Here is a 7,667-nt window from a genome sequence, read left to right as displayed (position 1 = left end):
CTCCTCTTGCCACTGCCACGCGAGCAGACCGAGATGCTTACAAGAAGTATCAAGATGACGCATTAGATGTGTCCTGTCTTATGCTCGCGACCATGAACTCTGAGCTTCAGAAGCAACATGAGTTGATGGGCGCTTACGATATGGTTGAACATCTTTGTCACCTATATCAAGGACAAGCGAGGCACTGGAAGAGGAACTCCAAAGAATACCTGGAAGATCTTACGAAGAAGAGAAATAAGATTTCTACTTTAGGTATACATGTTATAGAAGTCAACCTCTCTATTTCTTCATCGTGGGTATTAGATACTGGATGTGCTTCGCACATTTGTACTAATGTACAAGCGCTGAGAAATAGCAGGGCATTGACGAAGGGTGAGGTAGACCTACGAGTAGGCAATGGAGCACGAGTTGCTGCTATTGCTGTAGGAACTTACTATCTATCTCTGCCTTCTGGGCTTGTACTAGAATTAGATGATTGTTGTTATGTGCCTGCCTTGACTAAGAACATAATTTCAGTTTCTTGTTTGGACAAGAAAGGATTTTCGTTTATAATAAAGAACAAATGTTGTTCCGTCTTTTTAAACGATATGTTCTTTTGTAGTGCACCTCTGATAAACGGACTCTATATTCTAGACCTTGAGAGCCCTATTTATAACATAAATACCAAGAGGTTCAAATCAAATAACATCATCCAAACCTACCTCTAGCACTGTCGCTTAGGTCATATAAATGACAAGCGCTTATCCCAGCTCCATAAGGATAGTTTGTTGGACTCATTTGATTTTGAATCATATGAGATATGCGAGTCATGCCTACGAGGCAAGATGACCAAGACTCCCTTTAGTGGGCACAGCGAGAGAGCAACTGATTTGTTAGGCCTCATACATAGTGATGTATGTGGCCCTTTCAATGTTGCTGCTAGAGGCGGTTATAGATACTTCATCACATTTACTGATGACTTCAGTAGATATGGTTATGTGTACTTGATGACACATAAGTCTGAATCCTTTGAAAAGTTCAAAGAATTCAAGAATGAAGTATAGAACCAGCTTGGCAAGAGTATTAAGATACTTCAATCAGATCGAGGTGGAGAATACCTTAGCCATGAGTTCCGTGACTATCTAGCTGAGTGTGGGATTCTATCCCAACTCACTCCTCCTGGAACACCATAGTGGAATGGTGTATCCGAAAGGAGAATCATACCTTATTAGATATGGTACGATCTATGATGAGTCACACAGATATTTCGATATACCTTTGGGGCTATGCTTTAGACACGGCAGCTTTTATACTCAACCGAGTTCCATCTAAGGCCGTGATAAAGACACCATATAGGATATGGACTGGGAGAGATGCCCAGGTGTCTTTTATGAGGATTTGGGGTTGTGAGGCTTACGTTTGACGTCAAGTCTCAGACAAATTAGGACCCAAATCCGACAAGTGCTATTTCATTGGATATCCCAAGGAAACTAAGGGATATTACTTCTACATTCCCAGTCAGCACAAGGTAGTTGTGGCAAAGACTGGGGTCTTTCTAGAAAGGGACTTTGTTTCTAGAAAGACTAGTGGGAGCGCGTTCGATCTTGAAGAAGTTCAAGATGCGAACAATAGCACTGAAGCCTCGATGGAAGTTGAACTGGAACCACAAAGTGTTGTGGATGATGTTGTTCCACAAGGAGTTGAGGAACAACAACCAGTTCAAGTAGACATACCTCTTCGCACATCTGATAAGGTACATCGTCAGCCTGAGAGAACTCATTTCTCTTGTCTGACCATGATGACATTGTGGTCTTAGAGGATGAGCCTACCACCTATCAGGAAGCTGTGATGAGACCAGATTCTGAGAAATGGCTAGAGGCCATGAGATCCGAAATGGAATCCATGTACACCAACCAAGTATGGACTTTGGTTGATCCACCTGAAGGGGTAAAACCCATTGGGTGTAAGTGGGTCTTTAAGAGAAAGACTGACATGGATGGACTTATCTATAAGGGTCGCTTGGTAGCTAAAGGTTTCAAGCATATTCATGGTATTGACTATGATGAAACCTTTTATCCAGTAGCGATGTTTAAGTCCATTTGGATCATGCTTGCTATTGCAGCCTACCATGACTATGAGATATGGCAGATGGATGTCAAAATCGCGTTTCTGAATGGAAACCTACTCGAGGATGTGTACATGACACAACCTGAGGGTTTTGTAGATCCACAACATACTAGCAGAGTATGCAAGCTGTATAGGTCCATTTATGGACTAAAGCAAGCTTCTCGGAGCTGGAATCTTCGATTCGATGATGCAATCAAACATTTTGGTTTCATCAAGAACGAAGATGAACCTTGTGTCTACAAAAAGGTTGTAGGGGACATAGTTGTCTTCCTCATATTGTATGTGGATGACATACTACTCATTGGGAAGGGCATCCCTATGCTTTAGTTTGTCAAGACATTGCTAGGGAGTTGCTTCTCAATGAAGGACTTAGGTGAGGCATCCCGCATTCTAGGGATACAGATCTATAGAGATAGATCTAAGAGATTGCTTGGCCTAAGTCAGAGTACATACATTGACAAGGTACTCCTTCGGTTTAACATGCAGAACTCCAAGAAGGGATTTCTGCCAATGTCACATGGCATGAGTCTTTCGAAGACTCAAGATCCCTCTTCTAGAGAGGAGATAGACCGCATGGATCAGATCCCTTATGCCTCAGCCATAGGATCGATCATGTACGCCATGCTATGTACTCGACCTGATGTCTCATATGCTTTGAGCATGACGAGCAGATACCAGTCAGATCCAGGTGAAAGTCACTGGATAGCGGTCAAGAATATTCTTAAGTACTTAAGAAGGACTAAAGAATATTTCTTGATATATGGAGGCAATGATGAGCTAGCTGTAAAGGGCTACAGTGATGCTAGTTTCCAGACAGACTAGGATGACTATAGATCGCAGTCGGGGTTCATGTTTTGCATTAATGGTGGTGCTGTGAGCTGGAAGAGTTCGAAGCAGGACACAGTAGCTGATTCTACGACAGAGACCGAGTATATTACTGCATCAGAGGCAGCAAAGGAGGCAATTTAGATTCGTAAGTTCATCACTGAACTTGGGGTGGTTCCTAGCATTGCTGACCCTATTGAGCTCTATTGTGACAATAATGGAGTTATAGCACAGGCGAAGGAACCTCGCTCACACCAGCGGACCAAACACATACTATGGTGCTTCCATCTCATTCGAGAGATCATCGAGAGAGGAGATGTGAAGATTTGCAGAGTACCTACAGAGGCTAACATCGCAGATCCCTTGACCAAGGCTTTGACACAGAGGAAGCATGATGGTCACACTAGGTCATTTGGGCTTAGAGCCTACACTGATTGGCACTAGTGCTAGTGGGAGAAAGTTAGCTAGAGCCCTAGAGCCAATCATTTGATGATTGTATTTTGAACTTGTTGTATCATATTCTATATAAATAAAGGCATTTGGTTTTTGGTTATTATACTTGCTTGTATTGGTGCCAAATAAACTAAGTATAATAACGTCCTTGAGTAGAAGGTTCTTACCTATATCAATCGATTGGTTGAATCGATAGTGGGATGATATAGGGAACACTACTCTTAATCATTTCTAGTCGAGTATTAACATTCAGGGACAATGTTAATACAATAAGACTAGCATGTAGGTCAACTTGATGACTTGATCTCACAAGTCATGGATATAGAGATATCAAGTTGACACATGGGTATGCATTGGAGAAAGTATACTGAATGACCCGCCATGAGAAAGTATCATGGATCGTTATATGAGTGTCATATACTTTCTCATGTGGCTATTAGTATGACTACTAGTCCTTAGACCTGAAGTCACCATGGTTCCCTACATAAGGAGTTATGTACTTTGGTTTCGTCAAACGTCACCCGTAACTGGGTGGACTATAAAGGCGATTACTAGGTATGTAACGAATTATGCAGAGGGATGTGAGTGATGTAGATGGGATCTATCCCTCCTATATGACGGGAGCGACATTGATATTCTTGATAAAGTGAGACCACAAAGTGCATGACCATGCCCAAATGAGTCAATATAGGATATTGAGCTCATTTGATTGAGTGAGTCTACTTGGAGTTTAAGATTTAGATTGATTAGAGGATGACACGGTCTATGCCTCACATTGATCAATCTAGATGTCTTGGATTGAAGGACACTTGTCATATTTTGTGAGGAGTCACAATTAGTAGTCACAAGGTGATGTTGGATCTCAACATTCTTGTAACTTGGGTAGTAATGATGTATTGCTAGATACTGCTCATTACTTATGTTTCTAAATGAGTTTTGGGGCATTGCCAACGTTACAAGAACCTATTGGGTCACACACAAAGAACAAGTGGATGGAGATTAGGTTCATATGATGAACCAAGAGGATTAGATTCATTTGATGAATCAAATTGGATTAAGAGTAATCCTAATTGGGCTAATTGAGTTAGACTCAAGTTGATTCATGTGTTCAATGAGTCTAATTTAGATTATAACTCATTGAATCAATTTAATTAAATGAATTAGATTCATTATATTAAATTGGCTTGAATTAAATGGTTGGATTAGATCAACCATAAGAGAGATTAGTCAAGTTTGACTTGACTTTAGAGGAAGATGAAGAGTCAAGTTTGACTTGACTTTATGCCACCTCATTGGTGAGTTGGCATTAAGTGGACCAATGATGATGCTCCACATCATCATGGTTACTTAAGTGAAGTGCCACCTCATGGGAGTTACCAAGAGTTGTGACTCTTGGTATCCCATGGAGGTTACAAACCACTTAATTAGATGAAAAGAGTTTCATTTTGCAAGTGTAACTCTCATTCAAGTGATCTTCCTCCTCCTAAGCTCTCTTCTTGCTCCTTCTCTTCTCTTGGTCGTGGGTTTCAAGCAAGGGAGAAGAAAGGAGAGTGAATCTAATCCAAGAAGAAAGGTTAGTGAAAGTCACATAGAGATTTTAGAGGAGTCTGTTCTCTTCTTTTCTTTTCTTCTTCTTCCAATCCTACCCGAGAGCCCTAGAGAGTGCTAGCACACTTGTGGTGCTCTCTTCTCTATCCTTGAGTATTAGAGAACACTTCTTGTTCGTGTGGATATCGCTAGAGAGTTGTCTACGTTGACAACTTCGAGATCCGGCGTACCGTTGGACGAGCGGGATTTGCGAGGGCACGCTTCAAAGGTATAAAATGTTTTTCCTTTGTAGATCTACTGTAGATCATAGTTTGAAACTCATACTCGTAATTTTGAAATCTATCCTTCGCACGAGATCCAGTGGCATGGGTGATTCGGGGTTTCCGCGACGCGAAAAGCGGTTTTCGCGGCCCGAAAAACCCAACAAAAGCAACTCGGCAGGGGGAGAATCAACAGCTGACAAAGTAAGTCAGGTATGGTCTCCACCTTCTGAACAATTAATTACATTAATCGAGAAGGTACCTAAAAATTTTTGCTAATTAAAAATTAAATCTTCGAAAGAATTTTCTGGATTAGAAAAAATTTTGTCGAACGAATCTTTCCAATTAAAAACATCGTCGAAATATTTTTTACCAACTATTTTGTTGAAAGAATTTCTGAAACTAGAAACATTGCCAAAAGATTCTTGTGAGTTACAAAATAATTTGTCGAACGAATTATCAAAAGATCTTTTATCAATTATTTTGTCAAAACAATTTTTCGCATACTTAATATTATTTTCCTTAAATCTAAAAAATTATGATAAACTAAAGTGGAAATTTAGATATCATAATAAGGTTAGAGAAATGGCAATAACTTGAGAATGAATTTTGTTTTAATAATAATAATAATAATTTATTATTTTCACCTAAGTTAAAAGCCTTTTCTATAATTCTAAAAAGTAATTTAACTTAGAATTTTTTAAAAATATTCTTCTGAAAAATTCAAAAATTCATTTTACTAAAAATTTTTGGAAAATTTTTTAACTTGAAAATTTTTTTGTGGAAACTTTTTGACTTGCAAAATTTTACCTAGAAATTTTTTCAAAATTTCATTCTTACTTGGAATATTTTTGAACCATTTATTTTACCTAACATATTGTTGGATAATTCTCTCTATTTTTATTAACCCCGTTTTTGCTGTGATCAAAGGGGGAGAGAAAAGTACAAGTTTAGGAGGAGTTAGAAAAAATTTAAAATTTAAATTTCTTTTTCTATTTTTTGTTGCAATTTTACTAATTGCAAAAATTATACTTAACTTATTAGTTTAGTAATTTTTCTTTAAAATTACTTTTTATGTCTATTTTAACCCTAACTTGAACTTGGGTTGATGCACATCAAAAAGGGGGAGATTGTTGGACCCCGTGGTAGTTTTGATGTGATCAATCAAGTTGGTTAGGTCCTGTTGTGTTTGATCCCTGTGTCTGAGTGTGCAGGAGCTTAGGAACACAGGAAGTCGAGCGGAAGACGCAGCTAGCGAGAAGGACGGCACGGAAAGGGAGCCGATGGGCTCGGTGCGTCCGAAGGACGAGAGAGCTGCGGAAGAGTACTCCGGTGGGCGTGAAGAGCGTGCCCGACGTTCGAGGGACGTTAAGCCGGGATGGAAGGCTGCTCGAGGAAGGCCGGAAATTGGGTTCGGGTGAGCCCTATTTCGGTTGGCCGAAATCACCCAAACAAACGGAGCTTTGGAAGACAAAGTGAAGAAGAAAAGGAGTCAAAAGAGGCTAGAAGTTACTGTAGCAGAAATTACTGTAGCAGGAACCTTGAAGGCGCCTTAAACACATTAAAGGCGCCTTGAATGGATTGTTTAAGGCACCTTGAGCAGGCCAGTTTGACCGTTTGCGCTGCGGATAAAGTTTTATCCGCAGATCAAGTTGGAGGCGCCTTGAACCCTATTGGAGGCGCCTTGGACTCTCGAGATAAGATTTCTAGGGCCTATATAAAGGCCCCTAGAGCTAGGAATTCAATAACAACTCAAGCAATCAATCTGTAAGCAATTCCTAGCAGTAGTTCTGAGCAATTTGAGTGTAAAAGGCTTCTCCACCTTCAGAGAAGGAGAATTTTCTTAGTGCGCTTTTCACTGCCCTGGATTAACAACCCTCTTGGTTGTAACCAGGTTAAAATTTCTGTTTCTGCTTTTATTTTTTGTCTTTATTATTTTACTACTGCATGTATTCTGAGTTGAAATCCGAGGAGGGTATAGTTTGTTTTTGATTTCAGCAATTCACCCCCCTCTTGCCGGTCTCCGCTGCACCAACATGTTGTGGTTATCCCAAACTTCATATATCGATACTATCCTTGCTCATTTTAGCATGCAAGATTTCAAGAAAGGTTTTCTACCTTTCCGGCATGGAGTATCTTTATCTAAAGAGATGTCTCCTAAGACATCAAAAGAGATAGAGGAAATGAAGGTAGTTCCTTATGCTTTAGCTGTAGAAAGCCTAATGTGTGCAATGTCATGCACGAGACCGGATATCTATTTTGTCGTGGGCATGGTTGGCAGATATCAAAGTAATCCATGATAGGGACATTGGGCTGCCTTAAAACATATATTAAAGTACCTGAGAAGGACTAGAGATTATATGCTGGTTTACCAAGCAGATGATTTGCTCCCTTTGGATTACACGGATTCTGACTTCCAATCAGATAGGGACAATAGTAAGTCTACCTCAGGTTATGTGTTTACTTTAGGAGGTG

Source organism: Zingiber officinale, chromosome 8B (assembly GCF_018446385.1).
Source record: "Zingiber officinale cultivar Zhangliang chromosome 8B, Zo_v1.1, whole genome shotgun sequence".
In the NCBI taxonomy this organism is placed as follows: Eukaryota; Viridiplantae; Streptophyta; class Magnoliopsida; order Zingiberales; family Zingiberaceae; genus Zingiber; species Zingiber officinale.
Note: the sequence above shows the minus strand (reverse complement) of the source record.